We start from the raw sequence: 16,166 nt of genomic DNA, 5'->3' as shown, positions 1-16,166 counted from the left end.
TCGCGCTGCGGGAGCCCAGATATACTGAAGGGTGGGAGAGAATGCAGATTAACAAACAGAAGGGTCGGATCACAGGGGAGGGCCAGTTCATTTTGTATCTGTGAAGTTAAGTGGCTCCCGCGTTCATGCTTGGTTACAATAATATTGCATTCTCAATGTGGATGTATTGATTCACCTTATAGGGATTTTTAAAAAATAAATTTAGGGGCACCTGGGTGGCTCAGTGGGTTAAAGCCTCTGCCTTTGGCTCGGGTCATGATCTCAGGGTCCTGGGATCGAGCCCCACATCGGGCTCTCTGCTCAGCAAGGAGCCTGTTTCCCTTCCTCTCACTCTGCCTGCCTCTCTGCCTACTTGTGATCTCTGTCTGTCAAATAAATAAATAAATAATCTTTAAAAAAGAAAAAATGTTATCTTCTTACTTGATTTTTGTATTACTCTGGTGCCCAGTAGAAGAAATGCAGCCTAAAAGCTACCCCAAAAGAGCAAAATCTCTGGACTTCTTTTTTCCTAATAAGCAGGTAATGTTATTGTGTATTGAAAAGACAAAACCTTCATTAGTTGTTTTTTTTTTTAAGAATTTATTTATTTATTTGACAGAGAGAGACAGCACAAGTACAAGCAGGGGAATGGCAGGTAGAGGGAGAAGCAGTCTTCCCGCTGAGCTGGGAGCCCCACATGGGGCTCAAACCCAGGACCCTGGGATCATGACCCAAGTTGAAGGCAGTTGTTTAACCTATTGAGCCACCCAGGTGACCCCCTTCATTAGTTTCGGATGTAGTGTTCCACGGTTCCTTCTGTGTATAACAGCCAGCGCTCACTGCAATACGTGCCCTGCTTAATACCTGTTACCGGGCTAACCCATTGTCCTACATCACAAACTAATGAAGTACTATGTAGTCACTAACATAACATAATAAAATAAAATTTAGGAAAAGAAAGGACAAAACCTGCTCTGGGTTTTCCATACGCAGCCATCCCTCTGACTCCAACTTCTCCCTGAAGCCCATGCCTGCTACCTTTCTGGCTAGAAGCTGTCACTGCGCAGCTCACCCGGATCCAGAAGGGGGACGCTTAGTGTGCACACTTGCACACTTTGGGGTGGACTCCTCCTGCCATCTCTGGGTGAAAATCCAGTCACTCTGGGGTTGCTAGCTTGCCTTTCTCTTGTACCTTCTTCAGGAACGCCATCGAAGTCAACCGACTTTGATTAAAGTAATGGCTTCTTTCTCATTCTGTAGTCTAAGAGAAAAGAAGAAAACAAAACTCTTGTCTTTTTTCTGTAATTGGGGATATAGAAAGAAACTCGCAAGACAAATCTTCTTTGCGTTTATCAACGCTCTGTAAAGGCCAAAGCAGCCATTTTCAAGCTAGCAGGATCCGGCTGTGTGTTCGCATTTAACTTCAGCAGCACCCGGCCACAGCTGGAATTGCCAAGGCTGGGCTGCATTTTGTCTCATGAAGATACTCAGCCAACTAGAGAGAAAGGGTTTGCCTTTCCCTTCCACGCCCCGAAGGACGTTCTTCTGAGCGAGAAGCAGCACAAAGGCATTTGTAGAAGTCACACGTCGCGGTATAACTCACACATGTTCACTCCCAAGCTCTCCGTCCCCTTTTAGAGGAGGTTTCCAGTGAACTTCCTCTTCCCCCTGGTAAATTTGCACTGAAACACCTGGGCCGGAGGAGTTCTCCTTCTAGACTTACAAAATCGTCAGTGGAATTTCTCCATAGCAAAGTATCTGTTTTACACCCCGAGGAAAGGTAACAGATTAGACGCCTTCAGAGTTCCAGGCCTGTGCCCCTTGGTAGAAGAGACGAGCAGCTGAGCCCTACACAAAGCTTACCGAGGGAGAGCCGGAGGCCGCTAGAGAAGTCTCATGAGGGAATCGATTCCCAGGGGAAGTGCGCCCTTCTTATTACTCTCCGGTGATAAATTCACTGATTTTCCTGCATCTTCCTATTGAATGAACATCTTTATGTTTCCCACATCATAATTAAGACTGGGATTATCACCCATTAGAAGGAACTGGAAGAGAGGAAAGTGACTAGGATTTTCTTTCTCAAACCATCCATTTTATTACTAAGCAAAATAACTCCTTCTTATGCTATGTATTTTATTTATTTTAATTCGCGTATAATCGCTACACCGTGTTCTGTCAGTTTCAGGTGTGCGACATACTGATTCGGCAGTTCTGCACGTTACTCAGGGCTCATGACCATAAGTGTGCTCTCAGTCCCCGTTATCTCGTTCCCCATCCGCCCGCCTGCATCCCCTTGGCAACCACCATTCTCTGTTTTAAGAGCCTGGTTTCTTGTTTGTCTCCTTTTTCTTTCTTTGTCTTGTTTCTTCAATTCTACGTAGGAGTGAAATCATATAACATTTGTTTTTCTCTGAGTTTTTTAAATTAGTCCCTAGGTCCATCCATGTCGTCACACATGACAAGATTTCGTTGTTTTTTGATGGCTGAGTAATACTCCATTGTTACGTATACCTTATCCAGTCATTTACTGTAGACATTTCGGCCTCTTCTGTATCTTGGCTGTTGTAACAATGCTATAGTAAACATGCAGTGTGTATTTCCTTTCAAATTGGTGTTTTTGTTTTGTTTTGTTTTCTTTTTTTTTCTTTTCTTTTCAACCTTCATGCACTCTTGGTGGGACTACAAAATGTTGCCGCCACTGTGGAAAACAGTAAGGAGGTTCCTTAAGAAATTAAAAATAGAATTACCATAGGATCCAATAATTGCACTACTAGGACGTTTTCAAAGATGATGCTAAAGAAGCCAAAAATTTCCAGAGACCAAGACAAATAATTCATGGGATCACACTCTTCAGAAAACATCAAGGAGATATCTCTGTCTTTTCTTTTCTTTTCTTTTTTTAAGATTTTATTTATTTATATCACAGAGATCACAAATAGACAGAGAAGCAGGAAGAGAGAGGAGGAAGTAAGCTCTCTGCTGAGCAGAGAGCCTGATGTGGGGCTCGATCCCAGAACCCTGAGATTATGACCTGATCCGAAGGCAGAGGCTTGAACCCACGAGCCACCCAGGCACCCCTGTCTTGTATTTTATCTCTCTTTTGTGTGTTGTATCTTGAAGACGACTCATCCAAGTTCTTTCTCTCAGGCATGGTCACCAATTCCTAGTATGTTTCTCTTGAGCAACAAGTTGATTTTGAGCATCAGCGTAGTGAAACCTGTGCTGGTTGCTTTCCCTCTTTGTGCCGGCTTTGGCAGAGATCCGAATAGGTCTGCGGACACCTCTGAAGGAAAGAGTTGAGACCAGAACCTCCTATGCCTGCTTCCTGTCACATTAACATTGTATTATGTCGCATTATGATGTCCGCTTCCTTCCTCCTTTCCATGCTAATGTCCTCATCTTTCTTTTCCTTTGCAAACAATTCTTCTTGCAAAGTATTTCAGAGATACTGCAACATACAGAGCGTGAGATGATAAACGTGTGTGTGCGCAATCCAGACTGTACAAATTTAATCTGGTGCTACCCTCCTATAGATCTGTTTCTGGGCTCTGAAGCATTATTGTTTGGGCATACCTCCTCTAAACAGCATCTATGCTTATTTTTAAATTCAATCTGATGTGTTTTCTGATAGATTAATTTGATAGATTAATGTGTTTGATTTTGTTTCTGATGTAGAGACTCACTTTTCCCTCTTTTCAATTACTTTGCTTTTCCTGGCACACCTTCCACTTTCTAACTTCAGAAGGATTGATCCAGTATTCTGTATTCTTTTCTTTTCCTTTGCTAGTTAGGATCGCTCTTTCTCTCTCCTCCTCGTGTGCATGCATGCATGCTCGCTCTCTCTCTCTCTCTTTATAGACACACTTACAGTCCTGTATATAGCACACATATATAAAGTGTATGTGCTTACATAACGATGTATGTAATAACTCAATATATATAGTATTAAGATATTCTGAAGTTGATCATGATATCTTCTATGTAATTTTTCTTGGATCTTCTCTTGCAGATGATAATCAGAGTATTTATTAGATTTACTCTTGTTCTTTACCAATTTGTTTATTAGTGCCTTTTTTATTAAAGCATAATTAATACAGTGTCACGTGAGTTTCAGGTGTACAATACAGTCGTTCAGCAGTTCTAGGCATTTCTCAGTGCTCATCCAGAATACTCTTAACCCCCTTACTTATTTCACCATCTCTTATTTCAGTTTCTCAGTGTTCCACGATTCATGGTTTATGCACCACACCCAGCGCTCCGTGCAATCCCTGCCCTCCTGAATACCCACCACCAGGATCACTCATCCCCTAGCCCCTCCCCTCCAAAACCCTCACCCTCTTTAAAAAAAAAAAAAAAAACTATTCATTCAAGTTTATTTCCCTTCTTTCTGATATCTGTCATTTATTAGTTCTTTCACTGAGGGTCTATGAGTAGCAGGAGCACCTGTTTTTTCCTTTATGTTGAAATATTTTTATCTGCCTTATTTCACACTGGCTCTTGATGAGTAGTGTCTCCGGCGCCCCCGGGTCTCAGGCCTTCCCTCGCGCATGCACATTTGTTCTTCTTCACCTAATAGCCGGGGTGTGATTTTCCATGTGAAAATTCACATTTTGGCAGTTTTCCGGCATTACCACCTTGTATATTCCTTCTATCTTTACTTTTTCCTCCTTGAAATCTTACCAGTTGAATCTTGTGCTGTTCATTCTGGGTCCCAAGTCTTATACTATTTCCTCGGAGTTTACATGTCTTTATTTCCCTGCACTGCATTCACGCTGGTGAATCCCTCACGCACACTGAGTGTTTAATTTCAGTGATTATTTATATCTAAGATGGCTGTTAGGGTCTCTTGAAAATATGAATTTTTTATAATTCCATATTTTACCTAAGGATTCCATTTTTAATTTTCCTTTATTAGCATAATAAACACATCGTATGAAATTGAATAAGTATATTGTATGAATACAGCACTCATTTCATTCTGTTATGATGGTGTATAAATGAATGAATTCTGCTGTGAGGTCTCTGTGCTGACTCATGGTGGCACATCTCCTTGGGTTATATGTCATTTAACTGTGAGCTCACTGGCATCAAAGGCTTGGGCCCATGGAAATTCCACATACTCTGAGTTATGAAGGCGTTACTGTGATATGTTTTTCAGTGTCTCTCTGTCAGCTGTCTCTGGGATTCATCAGTTCAAGTCAAAGTATTTTATTAAATTCAGATCAAGGTCAAGGTCCCTTCACTAAACAGGTCTTGTGAATTTGACTAACATCTTAACACAGAGCAAGATTGGGGATATCATTTCAGGATGACTCTGCTTCCACTCATCACTCTGGTTAGTCAACATCCCTGAAAATTATCAGACTGCTAGACAGAGTTTTTATGTTTCCTATTTCCTGGTAGGACAGTGGTTTGTGGCTCCTGACTTTATTCAAGAGCTCAGTTCCAATTTCCCATTAAGGAAATGCCTGACAGCACCCCCGCCTTGAGTGGACATTAAATCTCACACTCCAAGGCCTGTGTCAGCCCCTGCTTCCTCCTGGGCTGTTTTGCATCAATACCCCTCACACTCTGCTTGTGAGTACCCTCGGTATACGGAGTATTTTCTCTTCTCATGAGCTCGGCTATCTAAAAATAATAATTTTGTTATACTTTGTGAAACCTTTTTGTCGGGATAATGTTTCTCACTTCCTCACTTCTGTTTAATGTGCTGAACTCGTTTTGTTTTCTTTTTTTTTTTTAACTATTTATTTATTTGAGAGAGAGACAGAGTGAGAGAGCATATTAGGGGAGGTCTGGGGGGAAGCAGACTCCCCATTGAGCAGGCAGCCTGATGTGGAACTTGATCCCAGGACTCCAGGATCATGACCTGAGCTGCACACAGTCACTTAACCAACTGAGCCACCCAGGCACCCTGTTTGTTTTCTTTTGGAGAAACTGCCTCATGTTCTTAGGAAAAAGGAGAAAAATGACTAATAAGTGAATGAATGAGTGCATGAATAACTAATAATAGAAGAATGCATGACCTCGAAATGATAATCAAGGGGAAGGTTTTGCCTAAAAGAGGGCCAAGTATCATCCCTGTTTGACACAGAATCATAAATCTGGCTCTAATCTCAGAATTTGAATAGTTGTAATTAAATTATTGGTTGACTCCTCTTTTTAGGCTTGTTCTCTTGCTTCTGTCTGCCTTGTACTATATAACTTTATCAGAAATGTGAGCCACCTTCAAAGACCAAAAGTGATCAAACCTGAATTGTTTCTTTTTAAAGATTTTATTTATCTTTTTGACAGAGATCACAAGTAGGCAGAGAGGCAGGCGGGGGGGGGGGCGGGGGGTAGCAGGCTCCCCGCTGAGCAGAGAGCCAGATGCAAGGCTCAATCCCAGGACCCCGAGATCATGACCCGAGCTGAAGGTAGAGGCTTAACCCATTGAGCCGCCCAGGCGCCCCGAGCCCAAACTGTTTTTGCAGTTCTTAGTACCTTTATTCATATTGTCTGCCAAGCTAAGTAGATTAAACCAGGCATGGGCAATTGTTATAATAAGAATGATTTTTTTTCTAATAAAATTTAGTTAAATATCATGTGTTTTATTAACCCAAGTTAAATTAAGATAATGATATTTTACTTAAGCAGAATTACTAATTATAATCTTAAATATGTGAGATCTATTATTTCTGCTGAAATTCTTTGATACTTATTCCATTGTTTATTTTAATAATCAATGCCCATTAATTCTTTAATAGTCATTTCAAAAGAGTCACTTTCATTTTGGTTTTATCTCCGAAAAGGAGAAAAAAGTAGAAGAAAGTTTAATGGGAGAATCATTCATGTCCATTGAAAGTAGACTTGATTTTCTGAACAGAAATGATGGAAAAATAACAGTTATGGAGGCAGTTCTCTTTGGTGGGCTACGAAGCTGGTAGATCCAAATATTGGATACTGAGAAAGTAAGTTACTCCCGGCGAATGGGTATGAAATTTAGGGGAATAAAAAAAGGAGGCCGGAAGGAAGGAAAGAAAGAGAGAGAAGGACGGAAGGTGGGAAAGGAAAGGGAGGCGTAGGGAGGAGACAATTCTCACGGTCCAAGATGAAATGAACCATACAGTTTTGCTGAGATCAGCAGAACCCTGCTGTGGATTCGGGTCATCAGAAAGTAAGGAAATGCCTCACAAATAGTAGTTTGGATGTAAGATGGCAGTTTAGTTTTTCCCCATTAATCAAAGGCCAAAGGTTACAGTCTGGCACTCCGATCCTTTGGATTCTCGGGGGGACCTGGGTCCCGCCAGCTCTCATCCCTGCTTCCAAGAGGCTTCGCTGCTCATCCTTCTTCCCTACAACGGCAGCATCCGCGTTCCGAGCAACACGAGGGAGGAACAGCCCCAGGAGCGGAGGGCAGAAAGCATTCATAAGTGCTCTCTCTTGGGGAAACTTCTCAGAAGCTGCCTCGTGACACTGGGGTTTACAACCCAAGACAGATCGTAGTCACATGCGTGAGCCTGGCTCCAAGGGAGGCTGGAAGGAGTAGTCTTTGCTCTGGAGGACAGGATGCCCGTCTGAAAATGCTGTCGTCATGAAAAATGGAATTCATGAAAACCAGTATTCTCTCCAGGAATGAAAACGGATTCGTGTTGCATTTAGCTGTGTATCAGTGGTCTGGTAAGATATGAGGAACCCTAACAAGAAAAATGGTGCTGAGCATGTTTTCACTCATTGAAACAGGTCACAGATCTTCACTTTTATACCTGGAGATATATCTGAGCATTTGTTATAGAAATCGAAATTCATAATAGAAGCACATACATGTACCCGGTCACAAGTGGAATCATTCCACGATATTTACTGAGCTGCCGGATCCTAAGCATCGCTAGAGATGCAGGGGAAGCACCGGCACCCCCCTAAATGCCCTTTCTCTCACATAACTACATTCTAGTAGGCGGCGCAACAATGATGCGGTAAACAAATACACATATGATAGTTTAGCGGTGAAGATCTTTAAGAAAAAATGAGACAGAATGGGACACTCTGGAGCTGTGGAGGGTGGCACTTCAGATGAGAACGACCAGGGAAAGCATCACGAATCACGTGACATGGAAGCAGAGGCCCAAACGACTTGAGATGGGAACTATGTGGCTCCCTGGCAGAAGAACATTCCAGACGATGGGACCCACGGTATGTTCAAAGAGCCAGGGTGGTGGGAGCAGAGTGAGCCAGGTGAGAGCTGTGGAGGATGGGGTCTGAGGGGCAGCGTGACAGCAGGTGGTGTTGACCCTCCCAGGCGATTGGGAGAAGTTGGGGTCCAATGCTAAGTGTGACAGGAAGCTCCCGAAGGTTCTCAGCTGAGGATGTGATCTGGGTACGTTTGGAAGCATTGTTCTTGCTGCTCTGCAGGGGGAAGGGGTTTAGAAATAGGAAGACCAGGTAAGGTGGTGGCTGGCACCAGAGTAGCAGAGCAGGTGGGAACTGCGGGGGTAGCTCATGAAGAATGATGGAGACAGTCTTGCTACAGGACGGGATGCGAGCGATAAGAGAAAGCTGAGTTCTGTGGGGTTTTTAATGTTGGTGTTGGGTTTGGTGTTCGGCTGAGCAGCTGGGAAAATGGTGTTTCCATTTAACAGGAAGGGAGACTCTTAGGGGGAGAGCAGGTGGGGAGGCCGTGAATCAAGGACTCAGTTCTGGACATCAAAGGCATGTGTGTGCATCCCAGACGGCCAAGTGCTAGACCTTCACAGAGGGAGGGAGTGCGTGAGTCCCAGGTTAATGGAGGAGCCACAATTTGGGAAACGCAGCATGCGGGTAATATTTCAATCCATCAGATGGGATGGGCTCACCTAAGAAATGAGTATAGAAGAGGAGACTGTGGGTCTTCTGGGGGAATAATGTGTCTGAAACTTCAAATCTTCAGCCCTTATTGTTGCTGTAGAGTGGAGGCTTTTTGCTCTGCCTAATACAGTTCCTTCTCCCTTTCACCACCTCACAGGACCTTCCAGTGGCCAGAACGTCCCAAAGTTCCTAAGTCCTGTTATTAGAGAAAGGCTGCTGTGGTCTGTAATGATGATGAATATTTAAATGCCTCTTCTCCTTCTCAGCTTCTGACTTTTTTTTTATCAAATTCCCTTTCATTTCAAAGTTCTATCACCTGTCACTTAAAAAAAAGGAGATAAAGGGGTTTTTATGGCTGCATGGTAACTTACAGTTAAGAGAAAAGCCTTCCCTGAGTTCGTATCATCCTCGCGGAACACCACGTAACAGGTGTGAACAGAGTGTTGATGGGAGAATCTGCATCGTCCTTGGGGGAAGGAGGTGAGGGCAAGGAGGGGGGAGGGCCATGGAAGTCATCACATTGACAGAATTCCGGGTAAAGACGCCATCATTCACTCACAGAACCAGTTTATAGTTAATACAGCTTTCAGATATTTGCAAGATAGTGCAGGTGTGTTTCTGCTGGATTTTTCCCGCCTGCAAATGTGCTTTCTCACCCACATCTGACCACCTGTAAGCAATAAATTGACTGCAGAAAAAAAAAAAAAAAAACTGAGAGGAGAAAGGACCTTGTCTCAAATCAGCCTTTTCCATATACTGTAACAAAATACTTGATTTAAGTGCCAAAGTCAAAAACTATCACTATAAAGTTTAATTGTTCTCACCTCATGACAGGGAAGAGTCAAGTTTGCTTTTCAGGGAGTATATAAATCAATTATGCTTGTGTGTTAAGAAGAAACAGCTTTGCAGCTAGAATGTTAATTAAAATTTACTCTTCTACACGAACATCTGGGTATGCTTAATGAGCCTGAACATGGTTTTGTTAGAGCAGTCAGGATAAATGGTTATAATTAAGAGCTTTTGGCCAGCCATTACTCTACCTCATGGTGTTTCTTGTTCCCTGTGATGAGTGGTCCATCTGAACAAGAATGCCAGTGAACTATGAACATGAGAACTGGACAGCCATAGGTTTGAGGTGCTCTGGGTCTAAATCTCAGGCTGTGACATAATGTTCTCGATACCAACTCATATCATCTGCAAATACAGATAAGTTTACTTCCTCCTTTCCAATGTGATGTCTTTTATTGCAATTTCTTGCCTAATTTCCCTGACTAGAAATGGCAGTGTGATATCCACAGAAGGAGTCACAGCACACATACATTCTTGTTCATGATTTTAGGAGGACAGAGTTCAGTATTTCATCATCAAACGTAATGTGACCTGTAGGTTTTTCAGGTATGCCTTTATTAGGATAAAGGAAATCCCCCCTTTTAATCTAGTTTCTTAAGTGTTTTTATAATAAAAGGATGTCAGATTTTATCTAATGCTTCTTCAACAGCTATTGAGATGATTGTATGGGTTTCTTTTCCTTTATTAGTATAGTGTATTATACATTAGTTGGTTTTCAGATATTAAACCAACCTTGCATTTCTCAGATAAATCCCACTTTGTCATATTATATAATCCTTTTTGTATGTGACTGGATTTGGTTTCCTAATAGTTTGTCAGGGTCCTTGTGTCTATATTTATAAGACACATTGGTCTCAGTTTTGTTTTCTTAGGAAATCTTTGTTTGATGTTGATATGAGGGTGATGCTGGCCTTATAGAATCAGTTAGAAGCTGGTCCATCTTTTTTATTTTCTGGAAGATGTTAACAAGTAGTAAAAATTCTTCTTTACACATTTTGTAGAATTCACCAGTAAAGTCATTTGGGTGTGAGCTTTTCGTTGCAAGTAATTTTTGGTTTGGGTTTTGTTTTAAATACTGATTTAATCTCTTTTATAGGTCTATTCAGAGATTCTATTTCTTCCTGAGCCATGTCTGATAGTCATAACTTACTTTATTTAGCATTTAAATTCAATTTAGTTAACTACAGTGTATTATTAATTTCAGGGGTACAATTTAGTGATTCATCAGTTGCATAGAACACCCCGTGCTCATTCCATCCAGTGAACTCCTTAATGTTCATCACCCAGGTACCCCTTCCTCCACCCACTTCCCCTCCAGCAATACTATTTGTTTCTTATAGTTAAGAATTTCTTATAGTTCGCCTCCCTCTCCATTTTTATCTTTATTTTTTCTTTCTTCCTATGTTCATCTGTTTTGTTTTTTAAACTCCACATATGAGTGAAATCATATGGTCTCTGACTTATTTCACTTAGCATAATATACTCTAGTTCATCCATGTCATTGAAAATGGCCAGATTTCATTCTTTTGACAGCAGAGTAATATTCCACTACACACACACACACGCACACACGCGCACACACACGCACACACACACACACACCATATCTTCCTTATTCGTCCATCAGTCCATGGACACTTGGGCTCTTTCCATAACTCTTTCACTGTTGGTGAGAATGCAAATGGTGCAGCCATTCTGGAACACAATATGAAGGTTCATCAAAAAGCTAAATGCAAAATGACCCTATGACCGAGCAATCGAACTACTAGGTATTTACCCAAAGGGCACAAAAATACTTATTCAAAGGGACGCATGCACCCCAATGTTTATAAACGCATTATCAGTAGCACAAAGGATGCATTTTAATTTTTTTAAGTTTTTATGTATTTATTTGAGAGAGAAAACACAAGGAGGGGCAAGGGGCAGAGGAGAGGAGAGAAGAAGACTCCCACTGAGCAGAGAGCCCGATGCAGGGCTCAGTCTTAGGACCCTGAGTTCATGAGCTGAGCCAAAGGCAGGCACTTAACCAACTGAGCCACCCAGACACCCCCAAGGGATGCATTTTAAGTACAAAAACAAGTTGGGATAGAATTAAAAGGCTAGAAGACATGTACCATCTAAACAATGTGAGAAGGTTACTGTACATAGAGTAATAACAAAGTAGACATAAGGGAAACAAGTATCAACAAAGACATTAAATAATAATGAAAGAGGCAAATCATCAGGAATGAAACGTGCATAATGCCTAAAACAGAGCTATGAAATAGATAGAAGGAAAAAATGTTAAAAATCAAAGTGTTTAATAAATCTACAATAACAACTAGATTTTTAGTATTGCTTTTGCTTGCTTATTGTATAAATAAAGGTATAGAAAATATAAACAAGATTATGTACTCCTTGAACCTGGTATTTGTAGAACACTAACCCAGCTGTAAAATACATGTGGTTTTAACTACACATGGAACACAGCCAAAATATATACTAGGCCATAGAAGCATCTTCACATATTTATAAAGATTGCAGTAAATTTGAGAAGATAAAAAAAATCTTACAGTGTGATGTCTAACCACACCAAAATCAAAATAGAAATGAAGAGCAGAATATCTAAAGTATCCCCAAATATTTCAGCATTAATCTATATGCTTTTGAATAACCTATGAGTCAAATTTAAAAATCAGAAGAAAAATTAAAAATATTTTTAATATCAAAATATAACCTACCCAAAAACGTGGGGTATAGCTTGAAACAGTAGTTTAGAGAGAAATCTGTAGCTTTAAAATGCTTATATTAAGAAAGAAGAAAGGGTTAAAATTTGTTGTTGAACTTTTGATTTAGGAAACCAGAAAAAGATGAGCAAATCAAATAGAAGGGAATAAATACTAAAGAAAGAAGAAATCCATAAAATAGAAAATAACCAATACAGAAAATTAATAAAGCAAAAGTTGGTTCTTTGAAAAAGTTTAAAAATTCCTAAACAACTAGCAAGACTGATCAAGAAAGAGAGATAATCACAGAATCACAGAGCACCCAAACTAATGACAGAAGGAATAAAAAGGGATTCACTACAGATCCTATAAACATTAATGGAATAAATAAGGAATATTACAAATTACTCAAGACCAAAAAGATCTATAATTTGCCTAAAATGGGAAAATTCTTAACTCTACCAAAACTGACACATAATGGGATAGAAAATTTTAATGGGTATATATCCATTAAATTTACTAAATTTTGTCTTTGAAACCTTCTTTCAAAGAAAACTTCCCACCATGGTGATTTATTTGTGAATTCCACTGAACACTTTAAGAAAATATTGCCAAATTTCATAATTGTGAGTGGATTAAAATGTCCTATCATGGAAAGAGACTCAAGGATTGAGGCTAAAACCTAAGGCCAACTCTGTACTAGTACAGGAGATCTTGCTAAAATTAAAATACAAGAAAGGTAAAAAATAAGGATGGAAAACAGCTATTCTGGGAAACAACTTACAGGAAAAGGAAATCTGCAGGAATAAAAATTTCTGATGACATGGAATCAAGTGGAAGGCATTCAGCACAAGAAAAAGAAAGACTTGTACAATGGTAGAGTCACCAAGAGGACTTAACAATCATAAACCTTCACACACTCCAGCATCTCTTTGAAATAAAGAGAAGCCATTAGAACGTTCAGATATATTGACAATCCCACAATCCTAGCCCAAAATATTAATACATTCTAAAATTGACAGACCAAATTGAACCATTAAGTCAGCCCACTGGAAATCTGACTAACTCATCGGCTCTGACAATAGACATATTTAGAGAACATGCTTTGTTTCCAGCAAAAAGAAATACCTAATATTTTTAGAAATCTGTAAGATACAATAGAAGTAAATCATGTTCATCACACCCTAGGAGAAAAATAAATTGTTAAAGTAGAAATAATAGAGACCACAGTCTCTGGTCAAATCTAATAAAATTAGAAGTAACAGGAACGGATCAAAAATAATCTCCTTGTGGAATCTATAAATTAGACTTCTGAATAACTTTGCATTAAAAGGAAATGGAAGTTGAAATTATAGACTTTTTAGAGAAGAACAACAATGAGTAACTACAAATCAAAAGCTGTAGGATTTGGCTAAAGCAGTAGTTATAGAAATATTTATTTCCTTAAGTGCATTTATTAGAAAATACAAAAGATTGGCAATAAATAACAATCAAGAAAAAACTTCAAAAGTCTGATCTAGAGAGAAAAAGAAAAAAGACATTAAGGTCAAGAAAACAATGCTTCAAAAATGGAGACTTTTAAAATTAAAAGTATATTATGTAGAATATTTTACATTTGAAAATCTAAATCTAAATTTTCCAGGAAAATTATCAAAATTGACTTAAGAAATAGAGCCAATAATCAAGACAGAAATGTGACACGTCTGCTCCTAAAAAACAAATCTGGGTCAAAAATACAACCAAATGGGCATAAATCCTGACCACACCACTTAATAGAGTTATGACTTCAGGCAAGTTTTCAACTTCTCTGGTCCTCAGTTTCTCCTTGGTAAAATGAGGTAATGATAGTAAATGTTATCCATGATTATTGTGAGTATTAAGTGAATTCTACATATAAAGCCGTTAGAATAGTACTTGGCACAGAGTAATCTATCTTCATATCACCCATCTCTACCACCATCACCATCATAATCATCATGGTCATTATCACCATCACCATCATCATCATCATCACCACCATCATCATCATCAAGATCACCACCATCACCATCACACCATCAGTGTCATCACCATCACCATCACCACCACCATTGTCACTATCACCATCATTGCTGCCATCACCACCACCACCCTCAACATTATCATCAAGATCATCACCATCACCATGACCACCATCACTCTCATCAGATGGTTTTACAGTTCTTATTTACCAAACCTTCTAGAAGAGACCACTTATGTGTTATTTAAACAGTTTCGGACCTAAGGAAAAAAAATATAAGGTTTCTAAACTCAACCTGATGAAGCTGATATTACGTCAATACCAGAAAGGACCAGGCAGCACAGAATCAAAGAAAGCCCATCAGAGCTGTCCTGTAAATTGAAAGCACCGGAATTCACTCTAGCAGATAACTCAGTGCCCAGTGCACCACTGAGTCAGGCTCAGTTTTGGGTTTGAAGCCAAGCTTTTGTTGACCTTGAGTGATACATAAATCATTGCATAATAGAGGAGGTACTTGAGGGTGTGAGCACAGTGGAACCTTCCCATCATGATGGCCACAGGCACTGGTATCTGTTTTGTTTCCCTTGCTGTGAACTCACAGCTGTGTATGCATGTTGCTGAGTTCCATCTGAACCTTCCATGCATCAATACTCAGTGTCGCTGCTTTGTTCTCTATGCCAATTCTTCTGTCTCCTCAGTGTCTGTGACCAACCTCATGGATAGAAGGTTCTACTGCAGTCTGAGACACCACCTGACCTCTCCTTGAATGTCTCATTTGAATTTCATCTTTTTTTGAAATTCTTTTAACTTCAACACTCAGCATAGCAGCTTTTATTCCTTTAAAAAAATTTTTTTTCAGTGTTCCAGAATCATTGTTTATGTACGGCACGCAGTGCTCCATGCAACACCTGCCCTTCATAATACCCACCACCAGCCTCACTCAGACTCCCACCCCCTGTCCCTCCAAAACCCTCAGATTGTTTTTCAGAGTCCATAGTCTCTCATGATTTGCCTCCCCCTCCAATTTCCCCCAACTCCCTTCTCCTCTCCATCTCCCCATGTCCTCCATGTTATTTCTTATGCTCCACAAATAAGCGAAATCATATGATAATTGATTCTCTCTGCCTGACTTATTTCACTCAGCAAAATATCTTCCAGTCCTGTTCATGTTGATACAAAAGTTGGGTATTCTTCCTTTCTGATGGAGGCATAATACTCCATAGCATATATGGACCACATCTTCCTTATCCATTTGTCCGTTGAAGGGCATCTTGGTTCTTTCCACAGTTTGGTGACTGTGGCCATTGCTGCTGTGAACATTGGGGTACAAATGGCCCTTCTTTTCACTACATCTGTATCTTTGGGGTAAATACCTGGTAGTGCAATAGCAGGGTCATAGGGTAGCTCTATTTTTAATATCTTGAGGAATCTCCACACTGTTCTCCAAAGTGGCTGCACCAACTTGCCTTCCCACCAACAGTGTAAGAGGGTTCCCCTTTCCCCACAGCCTCTCCAAAACACGTTATTTACTGTCTTGTTAATTTTGGCCATTCTAACTGGTGTAAGGTAGTATCTCAATGTGGTTTTGATTTGAATCTCCCTGATAGCTAGTGATGATGAACATTTTTTCATGTGTCTGTTAGACATTTGTATGTCTTCATTGGAGAAGTATCTGTTCATGTCTTCTGCCCATTTTTTGACATGATTATCTGTTTTGTGTGTGTTGAGTTTGAGGCGTTTTTTTTAGATCCTGGATATCAGCCCTTTGTACTGTCATTTGCGAATATCTTCTCCATTCTGTTGGTTGCCTC

General features: G+C 40.2%; 1 protein-coding gene across 3 annotated transcripts in view; it reads left to right on the top strand.

Moving 5' to 3' along the window:
- ADCY2 (adenylate cyclase 2) overlaps positions 1–16,166 on the top strand; it is a 409,046-nt gene that overhangs the window by 314,068 nt on the left and 78,812 nt on the right. The gene's annotated exons all lie outside the window — the stretch shown is intronic.

Source organism: Mustela erminea, chromosome 3, assembly GCF_009829155.1.
Source record: "Mustela erminea isolate mMusErm1 chromosome 3, mMusErm1.Pri, whole genome shotgun sequence".
NCBI lineage: Eukaryota > Metazoa > Chordata > Mammalia > Carnivora > Mustelidae > Mustela > Mustela erminea.
Note: the sequence above shows the minus strand (reverse complement) of the source record. Positions and strands in the feature narration are given on the sequence as shown.